This window comes from Notamacropus eugenii, chromosome 2, assembly GCF_028372415.1.
Source record: "Notamacropus eugenii isolate mMacEug1 chromosome 2, mMacEug1.pri_v2, whole genome shotgun sequence".
NCBI classification, from domain to species: Eukaryota; Metazoa; Chordata; class Mammalia; order Diprotodontia; family Macropodidae; genus Notamacropus; species Notamacropus eugenii.
The window spans coordinates 131260921-131282428 of NC_092873.1; positions in this window are offsets into that span (position 1 = coordinate 131260921).

Below are 21508 nucleotides of genomic sequence, written 5' to 3' on the forward strand. Positions count from 1 at the left end.
TCTGTTTCTGTTCATTATTTTTCTAATTGCATTTTGATATAACTGGTTTTCTTTACACTCCTAAGTATCTTATTTTATTCATGTAAAACATTATTCTGAGGTCTATATAGGCTTTAATAGAATGCCAAAGGGGTCCATCACACACACACACACACACACACACACACACATTTACACACTTTTCTTATAAATAAAATATGCCAGGGATTCATATAATGAGGACATTTTAAAATTAAATTTATAAAAGAAAAAATAATGTTCATTTGCTCTATAAATTTGCAATTAACTATAGCTATAATACATAGAACACATTTTTCACCATAATATTTTCTTAAAATCTCAGCATAAATCTGTTCATATTTTCCTGCTCCATTTCACTTTACAATCTCTAGGGTAACAGAATAACATTCATATCAAAATGATATTGTTAACCTTGCCACTGGGATTTATTTTTTTATTTTAAATAAATGGGAGCATTCCCTATTTTTTTTTTTATTTGTTTTAAAAGTCTTATGGAGCCTGGAGGAGAAACACAAAAACAAATGTAGTCAAATACTTAAGTCCAAGCAGGAAGAATTACTCTTGCAGAAGCTATAAGCACCCTTATCTATCTTAATTTCAGAGTTCATAACTTCAAAACATCAGTTTCTAAGAAGAAAAAGAATTGTTATATTAATCTAACCTTTAATCTTTATCAAGTAAAACTATCATATGTAAAAATTCGAAGAGAGACAGACAGAGAGAGACAGAGAGAAAGAGAGACTATTTCAGGACATTTCTTTGTGTTTCTATATTTTTCTGGGTTTCCTCTTTCAATATGAAATGACAATTTCTTTTGACATTGAAATGAACATTGATTGGTTTCACGGCAAAACATTAAAAATGTACGTTGCAAATTTAGCCTTGAGGTAAGAAGTTTTCGATGAATCAGAGACATTTAAAAAGAGATTGGTTTTCTTTAGGAAGTAGTTAGGTGTCTGTATTACAACTTTTCAAGGAAATATTGGATAGCTTCTCTTGCTGAGGACACAAGTTTGTACTGAGAAGAATTTATGAAGTATGTTTTTGATCTCTACCAGGTATATCCGTAGGGATTCCGTCCTACTCTGAAATTATATCTTTCTGGGATTTTATGATCTCATACATTTCACATTAGATTTGGTATTTATTTCAACTCAGTTTTTGGTTTGGAAAACAGTTCACATTTGGAGGAGAATTATTTGAGAAGTATCATGTTATAATAGAAAGCGCTTTGGAATTAGAAGACCTGGGGTCAAATTCTGAATCAGTCACTAGAGCAATCAATCATGTGACCTTGGGCACATTACTTAAACTCTCTGGGTTTCAGTATTTTCATCTGTCAACTGAGAGAATTGGAGTAAATGACCTTTAAAATGTTTTCAATTACAAAGTACAAGATCCTACCTTTTTTGAAATCATTACAGTTTATTTTTCTGCCTTTGACTGCAATATCGTAATATTATTTCAATGCTCAAACTGATAGATTTTTTTTTTTTTTAGAATTTTTACACTTTTCTTTATTCAACTTGAGAACACTGGACATATGTAACTATTTCAGCAAAACTTCAACTTCAAGGGAGATAAAAGGGTCCTTGTGAAAAGAACTGCTACAGAATCTTTACTTCACCATTTGACATTTTATGCTCTTGTAAATGTATTCTAATGCATGGTCACGCTACAAAATGACTGTCATTAGTGTTGCCACAGGCCATGACTGTGGGAAGACCATGACTAATGCTAAGTCATCAGCACTATCAGTGTAAGGTGTATTCTAATAATTTCTCAAACTGACCATGGATCCAATTTCCACTGATCCCTAAGTCATAAAACTTTACAATTATCCCAAGTTCATTAATAATGTATTACAGTTCTCATTTGCAATCAGAGTTTAATCAGACCTATGTCTCACAGGTAAGGTAGCAAGTAAGCCACAAAATTATCCATATAAATGTCAAGATTTATTTTCCCTGCATAAATGATATAACCCAGTCAAGCATAGTTAATAATGAAATGATCCTTTCTAAGCTTAATCTTTACTTGCTATCTAATACCTATTTGGGCTAGTATTCTCAACTATGAAATGGTAGGATTCATTATTAGTCAATTTAGTTGGACTCCATCCATTTTTATAATAAATATATGCAGGTATCAGAATCACATTTGGAATGCTTAGCCATGATGCACATTAAACACAAGCAGAGCTCAAGTCCTTTAAGAGGATCAAAGGATCATGTAGCTAGAAAGTATGTTAGAGGACAGCTAGCTGCATCATTTTATAGATTAGAAATCTAAGACCCTGAAATGTGATGTGACTTGAGCATGGTCACAGTTTAAAAGAGGCAATATTAAGTTTTGAATCCAAGTGCCCTGGTACCAAAGTCAATATTCTTCCCTTATAATCTATGATTGTCATAACAATGATGTACTAATATGTATTTCTTGATTAGTAAACCTGCTACATGAAAATATCAGTTAAAATAGAAATTTCATGTAAGGGTTGTCTGAGCTTCTGTTTCTGACATGCTTATGATTATTAATCTCAAATCTTTTTCTCAGATTGATAATCATCAGTTTGAGACAAATGTAACAGCACTGACTTGGATGACAAAGAATTTAGGTTTAAAATCTACATCTTCTAGTTACTACCTTTGTGACCCTAGGTGGATCATTTACCTACCTTAAGGATATGTTTCCTTATTCTGACATTCCTTTAAAAAATAACTACAATGATAATTTTCCATGAAAATTAATCTCCTAAACCTTTTCCCATTTTCATTTTTCTAAGACTGAGAATTCTTAACCTCTTTCGTAACTGATTCTTCTGATAGTCTGGCAAAATCAATGGACTATTTTTAGATAACTGATTTTTATGTGTTCAAGATAAAACATATGGAATTAAAAAGGAAATCAAGTTAATGAAATAGTTATCAAAATATTTTTTAAAAAAACAAGTTCATGAACCCCATGTTAGATACTCCTGTTCTAGTGTGGCATGTCAGGGTTTGGAATTTTCACACTGATGGGAAGAATAAATGAAAAGTAATAATACTGATAGAACAGTTCCCTGATTTCTGCAGTATAGCAATTAATTCTTAATGTAGTATTGTTTATGTTACAGAGTTGGAGAATATACTTGGTTTTCCCCAAATCTTTCTTTCTGAGATTCCCTTAAAGGAAGTTCTTCATGTAATTAATTACCCAAACACTGAAAATATGGAGATATTTGATGCATAAATATGCTTTGCTTGTTTTGGGGAGTGGGATTTTGATAGAGGTAAACACATGACTAGATAGAAGACAAATAGATGCAGATGAAAATTAAAGAATAGCCTATTTGATTGGGAAAAGACAAAATATCTTTGAAGACTGCCATAGAGACATTTTGTTACATTCTTGACAATATTTTTATAAATTCTCTGTCTTAATAAAAACATACTGTTTAGAGCAGCTTACCTTTGGGGCAAAAATAGACATAGCTGTTGACATCATCTTGACAGGCAGCTCTATTGAAGCAGAGACTAGAGGCACCATCATTTCTTTTTTTTTCACAAAACCAGCCAAGAAAACCTACAAAAAAACAGATAATCCTTTTTTCTGATGTAATACTCTACAAATCTTGAGTATATATTTTAATACTTTATGAAAATAAAGAAATGTCTCCATAAATATATGAAGTAAGATGCTTGATTCTGGATTTCTTTAGCTTTCTGTGTGTCTAATTGATTCATATTTCTTTCTTAATTTCAAAATGCTTGTTTTCAAGGGTTAGTATCTACATGAATGCTTTAAAAGCCATATAAGAGTACATATCTTACTATCATAGACTTAGAGCAAGAAAAGATATATGAGGTGAGGCTCTAGTTCTAACTTCTCACTTAACAAACAATAAAATAGAAATTCAGAAAAGTTTCAATGATTGTCTTATGGTCACAAAGTCAGAAAGTTTTAGAGGTGAGATTTGAACCCAATACTTTACAGCGCTGCATCAAGTACTCTTATTGACATAACATTCAGACTCCACTATATATAATATTATATGTTACATATATTAGCGTGACAAAAAGGTGAAATACTCTTGTCCATTAAAATAAAAAAAATACATGCATCTGATTTTGCAGCTTATATTTTTGGTTTTATTTTTTTAACTCTAAAAGGATGACTTCAGTGGTAACAATCATAGCACACATTTGTTTAGTGTGGTGTAGTGAAAAGAACTAGTGTTGGATATGGAGTCAAAACACATGTTTAAAATCTTGACTTTCCAATTTCACTTTCATCATTTGGGGCAAATCACTTAATCTTTCTACCTTTCTGTTTTCTTGTAAAATTGTAAAATTAGGATATTGGACTGACTAGATGACTTCTGAGGTCAATTCCCGTCTAACACTATGATCCAATAACATTTTAAGGTTTACACGTGTTTAACCTTCTTTGAACCTTAGAGTGACTACACGAGGTAGTCAACCAACATTTATTAAGCTTTACTACATACCTAGTTAAGACTAGAGTGATAAGATGACAGGCATTAAATTAGTGGTCACACTAAAGAAATGAAGTAATACATTCTAAATATTTACTTATCTAAAACCAGAAGTACTGAGATCAAATTTGGTTGGCCCTGAATTACATGATCTCTACACTTTATTCATTCTTTCCCAGGATTCCTATTGTAATTCATTGCTTTTGCTTACTTGTCAAGAATCACAACGAACAGTTGATCTTAAGGAATTTGCTCTTCCTCTGTGATTGGGCTCTAGCATTCTCAGATTACTCATTTGTCTTACTGTCACAAATCTCTGAGTATCTTAACCTTTGGTATGTGTACGCTTTGATACAATTGCTTTTCATCTACTTATAATTACACATCTCTTTCTTCTTTCTCCTGGATCCAGCATTCCAAGCTGGCTTAGTGCTTTATTGTCTCTTCTCATCCAAACAAAATGAAAACATTATTTGCTTTCATTGAGAACATTTCTGCAACTTCTCAAACTGCTATTCAGGAAGTGTATGTGTATGTATATGCATATATGTTTATACATGTAGAAACATACATATATATGTGTGTATGTATATATACATATATATATAAATTCAAAGAAAGTCAAGATTAATTTTGTTGTTAAGGTTTATTAATTTTAGGAAATTTTCTAGAAAATGATGTGATGTACCCTGACATGCCTCATATTCAGAACTGAGAATTACTATTCTACACAGTAAAATAAATAGTTCAATAGAAAATTTTAAATTAAAAACAGAAAATTTGGTGCTCTGTGAAATGAATGGAGCAGAGAAAAATCCTTTGTATTTCTCAAATCCACTGGTTTGCTTGAAATTTTTTTCTATCAGTAAGTTTGAATTGAAGAGAGTATGAATTATAAAACAGGAAGGATAATTCCATTTTTTTTTACAGGGACACTGAAGAACTTTAATTACAACAGATCTTCAGACCTCATGTCAACTGTGTGAACCTCTTGTCCACAGACAAGCCTGGACCTGGGGGTGAGAGTGAGTTGTCCCTGAGTTGTGTATGTCTTGACTCCTTACAGTCTGAAGATTCAGATGATGTTTTAACAAGGACAAGGAGAATAGGACAGTATTGTGTCCTTGTCTTCAGACCAGGGTACCCTGCTTCCAATTTCCTACAGCAGCCAGGTCCCCTGGCTGGCCACCCACCCACAGGAGCCACTTTTCGGTCACAGATCCTGTTCTTTATCCCATTGGGTTTCTGGCTTCAGAGAATGGAATTCCATCTCCACTTCTTTCTTTGGTGGAGACAAGCACTGCTAACCATCGCTGGGGGCTCACAAACTTCACTTTCACCTCTAGCTCCAATTCCACTGGAAGCCAGTCTGGGAAATTTTGGACTGAAAATCATCCATTAGAATTACTCAATATACCTGGAAAAAGGGAATGTTTCGAAAAGAAATAGGAGGCCAAATCTACATTCTATGCTGAGAAACAGTAATAATTAATTTCCCATTCTAGTTTGCTCTTTCCTGGTCACTGGACCCAGGTAGCTGTGGAGGAGAAAGTGAGGCTGGTGACTTTGCACAGCTCTCCCTCACTCAAAACAAAGTCAACTGCAAGTCATGTCATCATCTCTCTGATGTCCTTCGAGAATGAAGACAAACACAACCTCTGAGTAGGCCGAGCTACCTGAATGGGAACCCAGCCAGTTGGGTAACTCAGCTGTCTCTTTCTCTGTTACTGTTCCTGTGTGTCTCCCTGTCCCTCTCCTTCTCCTTGTCCTCTCCAAAGTAAGGTAAATTGTGATGGCTGAAAGCTTCCCAGTTAACTTGGTATTTACTGGCTAGATTTCTTTCTCAAAGACCAAACCATAAACCCATTTTACTCTGGAGCTCATACATTGAACAAAAATAGGTCCCTCTCAAGCACCACTTAATGGCTATTTTTGAAACTTCCTGGCTCTGAGTGAACGTAAACAGCAATTTTTTCTCTTTTGGCCAGCAACCCTGAGGGTCTTCTTCTTCCAGTTTGATTTTTTATTTATTATTATTAAAGGGGCCATCCCTTGACCCACTTCTTGAAGAGGCCTATTCACTGAATGGCTTACCTCACTCAAAGCAACAACCTGAAAAGGCCTTAGCCTAAAGGAGTCAGGGTACCCCATTACATCCTGGGTCATCTGCAGTTGTTCTGATGAATATTTGGTCACTGGACCTAGATGGCTCTAGAGGAGAAAGTGAGGCTAGTGACCTTGCACAGCCCTCCTTCACTCAAATCAAAGTTAACTGTATGTCATGTCATCATCTCTCTGATGTCATGGTCCTCTTCAAGAAGGAAGGACAAACATAATAACAACTCTTTCCTGAGACATTAGTTGGTTATTGTTGGAACATGGACTTTGAGTTGAACTTTCAAATACTCATTTAACTATCCTAAGGAGATGAGAGGTAGGCACATAACAAGCCAGTCAAATAAGTGGAAGTAAATTTTCCATTGTTGGTAGACATAAATAATTTTAATGTCATAATTTTGCTCTCTCAGTCAGCCAGGAAACATTCTTTTTTTTTCTGGAAGAAAAATAAATTCAGCTTTATCACTGAGTGAGAAATCTCATTCCAAAGGTTTGCAATGACTCATGTATTTGTAGTGATGGTTTGGAAAACACTGCTTTCAGACACTAAGAAAGAAAGTCTGCATTACAGATATTCTCCATCTTCCCTTTCATTCCAGTGTCTTTGAGTCATGTAGAAATCACAAACAGAAATATGAAATTAAGGTTCTCATTTGTTCAAGACATTCAGAATTTAGAAAGCAATTTTTTTTCCATATAGTTAACTTCAAAACATAAATTCATCATATAGTCAAGAGCATCTTATAGCTCAAGAAATGCTTGGCAATATAAATGGAAATTCTTCTAAGTCCTTTGAATCTTAATTCATAAGATTTCATGAGAGCTATGCCATGTAATTGGTAAAGCACTGGACTTGGAGATAGGAAGTTCTCAGTTCCAATCTTGCCACAGATACTTCTGTGCTATGTGATCATGGGTAAGTCAATTAATAGTTAATCTTTTTCAACCTCAATTTTCTCAACTGGAAAATGGGTATAATAATATTATCTACTTCACAGAGGTGTTGTAAAGATCAAATGTGATAATATATGAAAAAAATCTGGCAAATCTTAAAGCTTTACATAAATACCAGCTATTATTCTCTTTTACAATTATAATAATGATTATATTGGAGATTCAGAGCTAGAGGGGACTTCAGAGGCCATGAAATCTAATTCTCTTATTGTATAGATGAGGAAACTAAAGCTCAGAAAAGTTAAATTATTTTCCTAGTGTTATATAAGTAGTAAATACTCAAAGAGGGATATGAACTCAGGACCCCTAAATCTACCAGGGAGACAGGTTTCAGGTACAGGCCTAGGGATCTCTTTTATATCTATTCAGAAAGGAGAAGCTTCACTAAGTTCAAAGAGGCCCATCATGAATATTTCTTTTTGTAGCTTGGGTCTAACTCAGATTGATCCCTTACTAGTTTATGTCTGTTATATTGAAATGAGACACTTATAGGTTACTAGACAGTCAACAAAAGGAGATCAACTTAATTAAAGCACAGAGAGGATGCTCAATAAGGAAAGAATATTTAATTTTGTTAAATGGGTTGCCACTAACTTCTTTATGAAAACACGTTTTGGTTGGCGGAGCAGGGTATGGGGCCTCAAATGCTCTTGAGACACCTATGAAATCTGAAAGTCTCCAAGCTGATTGTGCTTAGATGAAAGGAAGTCACATCAAGATGGTTTGAGGCCAAGAGGAAACGGTGCTAGCTGTACCAACCTACTAAGAGCCACTGTGCTTTAGAATTTCAGCCACCTTCCTGCCATGACTCCTCATCACTGATACATTTAGACTCTGTGACCCTGGGTTATTTCTCAATGTCCCAGGCATGCTTCTTAACACCTTGCAGAACAGGTGGTGATTTACATTAGTAAAGCATATCATTTTCCTGGCAAGTTCCTTAAAGTGTGCTCAAAATTTTGTTATAAATTCAATATGTATGCACATATATGCATATATGTGTTATGCATACATGTAAGGAAATATGTGTATATGTTTTAAATATCTACTTAAATATAGATATCCATAGTCATGTTACATGTTTTCAAATTTTATGTAAGTATACATTTATTTGTATGTAAATATATGTATTTAATTGTATACATACATTTATATATATTTATGTATACATATATGTACATGTATATGTGTTTATCCCTAGAATACTTTGTATAGTTAGACCCACCATAGTATACCAGATTATGAAAATTGTTGCTATTTGCATGCAGACACTCATATATGCACACGTACCATTTCTCAGACTACTTCAGTAGAATGGCAATAATATTGTTAAGAGCCTCTTGTTCCACCATCACCACCTCACTCCCTCACTTTACTGAGATTAAGCGGAAAATAACAAAGGAAGTGATCTGGGAACTAAAAATATAACAACCCAGGACCAGAACAGCCAAGAACTTCGAAGCATTAGTGTAAGAACTGCTAATGAAATAAATAATTTGAGATAAAATTCATACCTGTTTGGGGCAGTGTGAACTTGTCTTCACCAAACAATTCTTAAGGAACTGATTGCTCAAAAGAGACATACATGTGTTGTCTGATAGTGTCAAGAACCCTGAAGTAAACAATTACTGAGATGGAGAAAAAGAGCCCATTGTTAATAAAAAAAAATGCTTTATTTAATGGGGCTTTGGCTTTCCCACTGATGATAGTGCTTTAAAGAAACTTGAGATAAAAAGTCTGCTTCCCTTGGCACAAGGAATTTTTCTGGACCCCCAAGAGCATCCTCCCAACACTGGACTTGAGAAAACAATAAAACAGAGAAGCTGGCAGCAGAGAGGCAGATATAGAGAAGCTGTTATCATGAAGAATATACAGGAGGTTTCCAGAAGCCAGAATACTCCCTAAGGTAAGAATATGTGGATGATACATAACTAAACTATGTCTGGGGTTGGGATTTATTAGTAGTTACTCTTGTGTCTTTAGAATTTTGTTATTGTTGCTGTTATTGTTAACTTAGTAAATGTGATAAAACAATAGATAATAAACTATACACATGCTTCGCTTGAATGCATGTTGAGTGGGTTGGAGCATAGTGATGAGATAATCCGGCAAGGAAATGAGATTTCAAACATCTGTATTTGCCAAAATAATATTGGAACATGGGGAAGAGTAAAAGGAAGAGAGAAGGAAAGGGAAGGAGAAAGAGAGAGAAAGAGAGGAGAGAGAGGGAGAGAAAGATAGAACACATTTACAGCACATCAAAATGATTCAATAACAGTTCAGAAAATTAAATGGTTTTGTTATCTCCTTCACAAGATTGTAACCTCACTGTAGGAATTGCTTTATTCTTGGTACTTTTATCACCATCACCTAGTATATTGTCAGCACATAGTAAGTACTTAATAAATACTTGTTTATTGTTGATTGAATCAGGTATCCACCACTATCTGAAACTTATTTGAAACTTAACTGCTCTCAAACAGGTTAGAGAGGCAAAAGAGTGACTATGGAGAAAGTCATGTCCCAAAAGAATACAGCACAAAATGGTTTGGGGGAGTAGAATGACTGACAGCTCTTCCTGCTTTTCCACTGGTAAAGCAAGAAGAATCTTGCTGTTACATTAAAAATAGAATTTTTGAGAGTACTTAGATTATAAGACACAAATGACAGCCATACTGAACTGTATCAGAACAATTAATTTTTATTAGTTGGGAGGAATGAGTTCTTGAAATACATAGGAGATAGCTAAATAGTTGTTGAGGTCCAGATAATCAGGCCCCTTAATTTGTGCATCTTTTTCTAACTTAACTCTTCTTTCATGGTTCCATGTAAGTGGCAGGAGTCCATGCCTGGAGGTGGATAAACTGAAGTATATAGATCAGAATATATTTCTATATCATCAATAGCTATATTTATATCTATATCTACTGATGGATACAGATATATGGAAAAGGGGAGTGAAAGAACAGTAACTAAAGAAAGGATGGAAGTGACACTTCTGGGTTAAGTATGTTCAATACTTATATTTTCTAGGTGTTTATAAAGTTTATCACAATTTCAATTTGGAAATCACCAATCTAGAAATTTCTCATGATACAATTCAAGTCAAGTTCACAAGCATTTATTCAGCCCATATATATGGTTTAGCACATTGTCTGGCACACAATAAGGGCTTAATTAAGGCTTTCCCCTTTTATAGGGATAAAAAGAAGTGCAAATTTGTTCCTGCTCTCAAGAGGTTCACATTCTAATGAGAGAGAAATTATGCAAATAATTTTGTAAAAATTACATATATATATACACATGCATATGTATATATCTATATACATATATATGTATATATGTATGTATATAAATATACATATATATATCTGTACAGAGAAAGAGAGAGAGAGAAAGAGAGAGAGAGAGAGAGAGAGAGAGAGAGAGAGAGAGAGAGAGAGAGAGAGAGAGAGAGAGAGATCAATTGGAAATAATCAATGAAAGGAAGTCACTGTAATTAAGGGGGATAAAGGAGTGCCTATCATAGGAGGTGTGAACATAGCTGGGACTTGGAGGAAGCCAGGGAAGGTTGGAGGAAAAGATAAGGAAGATGAGAGTTCCAGGCATGGGGGGACAGCCTGTGCAAATGCCTGCCATTGTGAAATGGAGTATCTTGTGTGAAGGAACAGCAAGGAGGAGAGACTGAATGGATCCCAGAGTATGTGGAAGAGAATAAAGTTTAAAGAGATTAGAAAGGTAGGAAGGTGCCAGATTATGAAGAGTTGAATGCCCAGACTTACTATTTTATTTTTGATCCTGGAGGTAATAGGGAAAGAGTGGAGTTTACTGAACGGGGGATGACCCTGTCAGGCTTGCACTTTAGAAATATCATTGACAGATTATTAGAGACAGTTAGAATGGGGAAGAACCTGTGGAGGGGAGATTTCCCAGCAGAGTATTGCAAAAGTCCAGATTTGAGGTGATGAAAGCCTACCACCACTGGGATGACAGCCTTGTTAGAGGAAAGAAGCAGGGGTATATAAAAGTTCTTAAAAGATAGAATCTGACAATAAATTAGAAATGAAGGAGGGGGCTAGAGAGGGTAAAAAGTTGCAGATGACATATAGGTTGTAAACTCATGTGATTGAGAGGATTATGGTGTCCTTGATGGTAATAGGAAAGATAGTAATAGGAAAAAACTTGGGAGTAGGAAAGATAAATAAGTTCAGTTTTTGATATGTTATGATTATGGTATCTACAGGAGATAAATTCTGAGATGTCCAAGAAGCATATTAAGTCAATAGATTCAAAGAGGGTTGGGCTAGATAAGTAATTCTGTGAATCATCAGCACTGACGTGATTTTTGAATTCATTAGAGATGATGAGATCAACAAGTGAAACTATATAAAAAAAATAAGAGGGCTTAGCCTAGGGCTTTGGTAGAACATCCAAATTTAGATGATTAACATCTGACAAAAGAGATGAAGGTAAGAGGAGTACCAAAATAAAGTAGTATTATAGAAATCCAGAAACAAGAAAGTACAATGTAGAATTGAGGAGGTGAGAGAAAACACAGTGGAAGTACCTATTGCAATTAGTCAAAAGTGGGCAGAGATATGGCAGAATAGTGAAGATGAATGGGTCAAGTGAAATTTTTTCTGAGGATCTGGCAGATGTGTATGTTTGTAGATAATAGGAAAGAAACCAGAAGATGGGGAGAGATTCAAGAAATATGAGACAGTGAAGATGAAAGAAGAGGCAATCTGCTAGGGTCACTTGTGCTTACAGAGGGGTTTGGCTTACAAGGATAAGTGTCACCTCTTCGTGTGACACAGGAGTGAAAAGGGATATAATGGCAAAAGGTATCTGAGTGATATGAGAAAATGAGGAAGAAAGAAGAGAGAGCTCTAAACATATGATCCTCATTTTCTTCAACGAAATAGGAGGCAAAGATCTCAGCTAAGAGGTTGGGAGGTATGTGGAAGGTACAGAAGCTTTGCTGTGTTGGGTGGGGCATTGAATCAACTAGTGAAATTTAAGAGGATAACCCTGGTACAGTGAGTGCCAAAGAAGATAACATAAAAAATTGTGCTGAACCAGTCAGCATGGTTTCATGATTTTCTTCAACTTCATTCAGTAGCACCCGAATAAGAATGAAAGCAACAGAAGGTAGAAGTATTACAAATCTGAGAACTGGCAAAGCCAGATCTTTAAGGGGACAAAGTGACAAGGGACTCAAAAGAAGAGGACAGTGAAGATTTGAAGTGGTTAATGAAGGGATCCAGATGAGGAAAGGAGGAGTGGAGGGAAAGGAGTTTATAATGAGGATGATGAATAGGACTTGGGGTGGCAAAGCAGAGGGACAGGTGGAATGACAACTCACTGTACAGGCAAAAAATGAAAATTTTAAAAATTTCTTGATACAGTTCTCCTTTCAAGTACTATACAAGCAAATATAGAATATCAGGGATATAGGAAGTCTCAGAGACCATGTAGTCGGCCCCAGATTATACTGAGTCCCCTCTATAAATACAAAAACACAAAACAAAACATAAGAATCTGTGAGTTAGTTTTATTAGAGGGACATAAGGGTAATGGTGATACTTGTGACACTGGAGACCCCAGGGAATTTCCTAATCAGGATCTTATTCTATTCTGTTTGAACAAATTTCCTAATTGTGAGGACAGTTTTTTAATATACATCCTGAACCTAAAACTTCCATTCTTTGCTTCTAGTTCTTCCCTTTAGGGTCAAGTACAATCCTGATCCCTCTTCTAAATGACAGCCCTTCAAATACTTGATGATAACTCATCCATACAGGTATTTGTATATGTAGATGAAAATGTGTGTTGTATGTGTATTTTCTACATGAACGGTTTATACCTTGGAATTCAATCCCAAACATTTGTCAGAGAAATTTGATAGGAAATGTGTTTTTTAAAAACTTATGTTCTTCTGTGAGACCAATAAGCCTTAAATTTTCTCTATATATCCTGTTTGTTTTGAAGATTGATATGGATTACTTGCACGGATACCATGCTTTCATTTAATATTATTGTTTTTTGTTTCTATCTTTTCTATTACTTAGTTTTTCCCTATTACTCACTTTCTGACTGTTTCTCTGATTACAATTTTTCTGGGGTGTGAATCTCAAATTTATCTCAGGCTCTTTTTATGAGGCACAATTCATATTTTACTAGCAATAGCTGTCACCCCAAGTGATTTATTGGGTATGTGGTTCTGCTTGTTAATCCTTCTAGAACTTTTTGATCAGGGGTGGGGGTAGTTAGTGAACACATTTGGCATTAGATATTTGTCTTCTTTGCTGTTAATCATTTGTAGGGTATCTGCTTTCTTAGTGAGAGAGCTGATTAAAAAATATACATTTCACATATAATCATTACTTTGGAGAGGGACAGTCTGTGAGGTTCAGTGACAGTATCTATTCCTCCATCTTTTTAGTCATCTCAATTAAATTTAACAAATACTTTTTAAGCATGTGCTGGAGAACAGTGCTTATTTGGAAATGGCTTTGTAGATGAAATAGAGAGTTATGAAGTAATGGAAGGTGAGATCAAATTCCAGAAGTCATAGAATTAATGACAGCTTTAATACTCTACTGGGTATGTGTCCATGTACAATGTATTGCAAAGGATTAAGAATTTAATAGCTTAGGAGATGAGAAATAAATGATCCCTAAATTAGTCATTTCTGAATTTTATAATCTGATGCAACTCATGGGTAGTAGACAGTTGTCATTCTTCAGTGCTTTTTAGCTAAAAAATAATTATGTCAAACTTGGCTAATAAGGAGACTGTTTTATACATTTGAAATATATTTTATTGCACTACGAAATATTTGGGAAATGAAATGAACACTACCATCATCAAATCAAACTTCATATTGCCTTCAAGTCTCACATATTCATTTTTATTTTCATTGCTGTATCAATCATTTTTGGTTTAGCTAATAAAGGCAGCTAATAAATAGTAAATACTATGCTGTGTATCCTGATAGGAATTGCTTTTATGTTTAAATAAAAACATAGGTGACTGTTAGGCAACTTAATAATTTGAGATATACATCTATATATGAGAAGATTGCCATTAGAATTTAGTCTCCTTTAGGGGAGAGACCATGACTGGCATACAATATTTAATAAATCCTTGTTGATTGATCCTTGTGTTTATGAAGATGTTTGTGAATATCTTATACATCTACAAATAATATAGATATACACATTTATATCTATATGCATATATGTATACATTACATGTATTTCATTATATATACCATGTATGCATATCTATTACCCATATGCCTATATAATACATATATCTATATATATATATTTATAAATATACATGCATGTATACATGCAAAACCAAGGATAATTCTAGTTTCTTTTCTGATATCTAATAGGCATACAGAAAATGAAAAAAACACAGATTCAGTCCAAACAATTTCTAGTAAATGTTAAGTGTGTGCTCTTGAATTAAGCTGAAAAGACTAATACCACCATGACAAAGAAAAGTTTGTAAAAATTTGAAACACCTAATCCCAAGGAAGTAAAAATTGTTTTATCTTTAAATCATAGGCCTAATCCATTTTAAAAGAAGTTGATTTATCTGATATAATAGCTAACTGCCCATATATTCAAAATAAAATGAACTATTTTTATACACAAATTGTAATGAACACCTATGGTATTGCATAGATACATATTTTATCATTGGTTTAAGAAAATAGGCATAATTGGATAATTCCTGGATATTCATCTCACTCATTTTACCTGTTTCTTATTTCTATGTCTTCATTAAGCACTTCAGTGTGTTATTAAATTCTACTGTTTATGTGTCCGGTATATTTTCCGTGACTAAAGCACATTGTAAAATTTAAAGAATTCTCTTAAAATGGAGATGTGAAAGAGCATAAAGAAAGAGCAAAATCTGAAAATGATTCCATAAAAATCAATGATTTTTTTTAAAGAGAGAGAAAAGCCACAAAAGTCAGTTTCTCCATCTGGTTGAAAACACAGTAATATTCAAGCTGTGGACAATAGCCATGGCAGGGAAGCCAGGGTATCAGAAGGAAAAGCTGAAGTCCATGGAAGAGAGGAGAGCTATAATAGGGAAACCAGTGTGAGCTCTTGCAAAGAAACCTAAAATCAGCTAACTCTCTGGTCATGGAGACCATAAAGCACTACAAACTTCAGTAACTCAGAACTAAAAGGCACAGCTGAACATTGAACTTTCAGAACATTAATTGCCAGAACTAGTCCCCACAGTGATTCAGGGCCCAGCACTGAAGTTCTTAAACCACCGAAAACCTCAGAAAGAAAGAAGGATATATCAAGTTCTAGGTACCAGTGTGGGGGGAGAGAGGGTTGTACATGTAACCTGAGACCAGTCTTCTCATTTACATCTCAGTTGAGCTTGTCAGGGCCACAGCATGTGATGGAACCAACTCTGGAACAGAGATCATAACAATGGAGTCCAGTCAAGGTCAGAACTGACAATGTACAATGGAAACCTAAGTCACAATTCAATGACGAATGTAGAGGGTGGTGCCAAATAGCAATCAGCACTTCCAGGTCAGCAGCAGTAACAATATTCAGCATACAGAACAGATAGGAACAAAGCCTAGTCAATCAATTAACATGTGCTGGTGGAATATGTACTGAGCACCAAGACACACACACACACACACACACACACACACACACAGAGTAGAATAGACTAGGTACAAAAGATCCCAAAACAATCAGTATAGTAGTTGTACCCAAGGACTACAACTACTGTGTTAAAAATTCATTCTTTAACAGAAACAAAAGAAACAAAACAAACTACTTGGAAAGCTTGAGGTAGTATGGAAGAAATTAGGTTTATACAAAATGTTAACACCATAAACTACAAAAAGCTTCAAATGGATAGATAGATGATAGATAGATAGATAGATAGATAGATGATAGATAGATAGATAGATAAACAGATAAATATAGATATAATACAGATATAATTCCAAAAGTAAAGATGCCTTTCACAACTATGGACAGGGTCAGCCTTCTTGACCAAACAATGGATAATGAACATCTAAGGCAATAAAACTAATACATTTGACTAATAAAGCTTCAAAGATTATTTTTTTAATTTCCTAAGAACAAAACATCAATAGAATTAGAAAGAAAACTGAATTTGTCAGACAAAGGTAAATAAAAACATAGATAGATATAGATATAAACACACATACACATTAAAATAGATATATGGTTAAGGATATAGATACATATATACAAATACAGATATAGATGTCTAACTATATAGATACATGTTTGTGTGTATACACGCATGAATATTTAAATCAAATTTCTTTAATAAAGCTATGGAAATATATTTTAAAAATATCTAAGTACCATATCCAAAGAGTTAAATGATCAAATGATATAAACTATTGGAAAGAATGTCACGGGATCAAAATCATATAAAAATATCCAGCATAACTGATAATAAAAAATGCTATTTAAAATAATTCTGAATTTATACTTATATCCATCAGATAGAAAAGATAGGAAAATGGCAGCTTTTTTGTTCCTCATTGTTCATGAGGACTAAAATGACTAACTGCTCAGACCAGTACAAGATTGGAATACTCTACCACAGGTATGGTAAAAAAGTGGATGTGAACATTTGGGATGGGATTCTCCGAATTTGTGAATTTGTATTTCTTTTGAGTTACTTCAATTCTGCTTTGCTCACAGATCATAGCATGATCTCTGATGAGGGCACACCATGACAGGGGCTCTTGTGCCAAGGTATCCCATGTCACAGAATCAATTTCAAAGTTCTCAAGAGAGACCTTGAGAATATCCTTGTATAACTTCTTCTGACCACCATGTGGACACTTGCCCTGCGTAGTTCTCCATAAAATAGTATTTTTGACAAGCATATGTTGGACATTTAAAAAATGTGACCAGACCATCAAAGTTGTGTTCTCTGCAGCATAGTTTATATGCTTGACAGTTTAATTTGAGTAAGGCCTTCAGTGTTTTGTATCTTATCCTTTCAGGTGATCATCAGAATCTTCATAAGACAATTCAAATAGAAGCAATTCAATTTTCTGGCATGGCACTGGTATACTCTCCAGGTTTCCTAGGCTGACAACAATAAGGTCAGACCTTCAGTATGGTAGTTATTCCAATACCTCTTCTCTCTCCTACACTATCCTTCATAGACTCACAAACACTGAACTAGCTCTGGCAATACCTTCATAAAACTGTTTATCAATGTGTGCATCCCTGGAAAGTATACTGCCAAGGTAAGTGAACTAATTCACAGCATTCAAAACTTCTCCATTTACTGTAACCAGTAGTTTCACATAGAGATGGTGTGCTGCTAGCTGATGGAAGACCTATGTTTTCTTGGTGTTGTTAGCACAAGCAGCAGAGAAATTGATCCATACTTTCTTGCATCTCAGTTGCAGAGGCTGCATTGAGTATACAATGATCTGCAATCAGATAATTATGCACCATCATTCCCTCCACTTTGGCCTTCACTTGCAGTCTCTTCAAGTTGAAGAATTTACCATCAGTGCAGTAGCTGACCTTGATTCTGTGTTCCTCCTCACTAAAGGCATTTGAAAATATGACTGAAAACATCATGTCAAAAAGCATGGTAGCAAACACACAGATTTGTTTCACTTCATTAGTGACTGGGAAAGTACAAGAGCATTTTGCATTATCCAGAACCCAGGCAAGCACGCCATCATGAAACTGATGTACAATATTGATAAACTTCTCTGGGCAACCAGATTTTGACATAATTTTTCATAAGCCCTTATAACTCACAGTATCAAAGGCCTTGGTCAGATCTATAAACATTGTGTACCTCTGTTCTGCTCCTGCCATTTTTCCTGGGATTGTAAGTAAGCAAGTGCCATATCAATTGTTTCTCAGCCATTTCTGAAGCCACACTGACTCTCAGGTAGATAACCATCTTCCAAGTGAAAGGTCAGTCTGTTAAAAAGGACTCTGGCAAGGAACTTGTCAAAAGGGGTAGAGTCAAAATGGAGGAATAAAGGCAGGGACTTGCTAGAGCTTTCTCCCCCAAACCCTGCAAAATACCTGGTAAAAGGACTCTAAACAAGTTGTAGAGGTGCAGAACCCACAGAATGATGGAGTGAAGCAAATCTCTAGCACAAGACAGCCTGGAAGGTTGACAGGAAATGCCTATCATGACTGGCTAGGAGCAGAACACAGTCCAGCATGGTCCTGGCAAGCACAGATGATACTTAGCAGTCCTGGGGGACTGAATCACTGACACTTGTGGTGGTTTCCAGACTTCATACCTCCAAAGGTCTGACAAGGAAAAATTGGAAGGTCAGTGGAAAAAACCTCTGGGACCTGTGTGAGAGGGTAGAGTGGACCAGGCCCAGACTCAGTGCAGCAGACAGGGTAGAGAAACCCATGGCAGATATAGCAGCAGCAGAGGCAATGGCAGTAGATGTTTCTGGAGCTCTAGGTCCACAAATTGTAGAGGGATTAAGCTGGTGACAGTACACGTCCAAACCCAACTGGAAACAGAGAACTACCTTGACAAAGAGTTCAAAGTCAAGTAATTGACTGGAGAAATGGGCAAAAATCAGAAGAAAGAATCAGACTATAGAATCTTCCTTTGGTGACAAGGAAGGTCAAAGCATACAACCAGAAGGAGACAACAAACTCAAAACTCCTATATGCAAAGCCTCCAAGAAAAGTGTGAATTGGTCTCAGGTCATGGAAGAGCTCAAAAAGAATTTTGAAAATTAAGTAAGAGAAGTAGAGTAAAAATTGGGAAGAGAAATGAGAGTGATGCAAGAAAATCATGAAAAATGAGTCAACAGCTTGCTAAAGGGGACTCAAATAAATGTTGAAGAAAACAACATTTAAAAAAATAGACACTCAAATGGCACAAGATAGCCAAAAAGCCAATGAGGAGAAGAAAGCCTTATAAAGCAGACTTGGCCAAATGGAAGAGGAAGTCCAAAAGCTCACTGAAGAAAATAATTCCTTCAAAATTAGAATGGAACAGATGGAGCCCAAATGACTATGAAAAATCACCAAATTATACAACAAAAACAAGAGAATGAAAAAATAGAAGACAATGTGAAATATCTTGTTGGAAATAAAAAAAACCAAATGAACTGGAAAATAGATCCAGGAGAGACAATGTAAAAATTATTGAACAACTTGAAAGTCATAATCACAAAGAGAGCTTAGATATCTTCTTTCAAGAAATTATCAAGGGAAACTGCCTTGATATTGTAGAACCAGAAGGTAAAATAGATATTGAAAGAATTCATGGATGACCTTCTGAAAGAGATCCCAAAAGGAAAACTCCTAGGAATATTGTAGCAAAATTCCAGAGCTCCCAAGTCAAGAAGAAAATATTGCCAGTAGCCAGAAAGAAACAATTCAAGTATTGTGGAAACAATCAGGATAACACAACATCTAGCACCTTCTACACTAAGGAATAGGAGGGTTTGTAATATAATTTTCCAGAACTCAAAGGAACTAAGATTAATACCAAGAATCATCTATCCAGAAAAAAACTGAGTATAATACCTTAGAGGAAAACAATGATCATTCAATTAAATAGAGGACTTTCAAGTATTCTTGGTGAAAAGACCAGAGCTGAATAGAAAATCTGACTTTCAAATACAAGACTCAAGAGAAGCATGAAAAAGCCCTTGTGAGACTTCAAAAGACAGCTGGTGTTTTCCCTTGCCCCTAGGCGATGAAGTCTCTCTCTTCCTTCCTTCCTTCCTTTCTTCCTTCCTTCCTTCCTTCCTTCCTTCCTTCCTTCCTTCCTTCCTTCCTTGCTTTGTTTCCTCCCTTAAAACCTTAGACCCAGTGAGCTCTGAAGCCCATACATTCAACAACAATGGGTCGCTTTCCAACCTCCACTCTATGGCTGTTTTTGGAGCCTCCTGGGTTAGTAACAGTTTCTCTTCAAAACAACAATGGGGAGGCTCCTGCCCCTCCCAGAGTGATCTATTTTTTCTTTTCTATTAAAAGGGCCATTCCCCTGACTACTTTTAAAGAAAACTTATTCATTGAATGGGTTTAAATGAGTATCTGAAAAAATCTTAGCCTAAAAGGCTAATATGTTCCATTGTATCCTTGTCCTTTTCCAGTCATCCTAATGAATATCTGGTCACTGGATCCAGATGTCTCAGGAGAAAGTGAGGCTGGTGACTTTGCCCAGCTCTTCCTCACTCAAAACAAAGTCAAGCGCAAGTCATGATATTTCCTTGATGTCATGGTCCTCTTTGAAAACAAAAGATGAACACAACAACAAGGCACTAAAGTAAGTGTTACCAGGTACAAGAGCAGCTACAGTGACAATAGTAACAGTGGAAGAAACAATGGAATCTTGGTTGAAAAGAAATTGCCCACAAAGAGAGAAGAAAAGATCACACTTGGCATTGATAAACCTGTATTCAGTGGAAAGAAATTTAATATAGCTAATGAGCATCCAGGTTGCAAATGTTCAATGGATCTTTGAACACTAACTTCTCAATTGATTGCCATCATTCTTCAAGTCCTTGATTGCTTAGCTTTTCCTTTCCTTTTTGTGTGTGGGGAAAAAAAGAACTGCCTCTTCTACACATGATTCATATTTGTATTACAGAAGATAATCTGAGGGGAAAGATTCTGGGACAATAGGGGTGGAAAACATTATGAGACAGGACTGGGAATGGTCTTCCATAGAAGATACAATTTGGCTGGAGTCTTGAAGGAAGTCAGGGGTCCTAAGGGGCAGAGATTAGGAGGAAAAGCATTGGTCTGGGGCACAGTCATGTGTCCCATGGAAGGGACATGGAAAGGAAATAGGAGTGGGGAGAGACTAGTTTCATAATACTTTATAAGTTTATTTGAACAGTCCTAAAATAGATCAAAGACTGACTCCGTAATG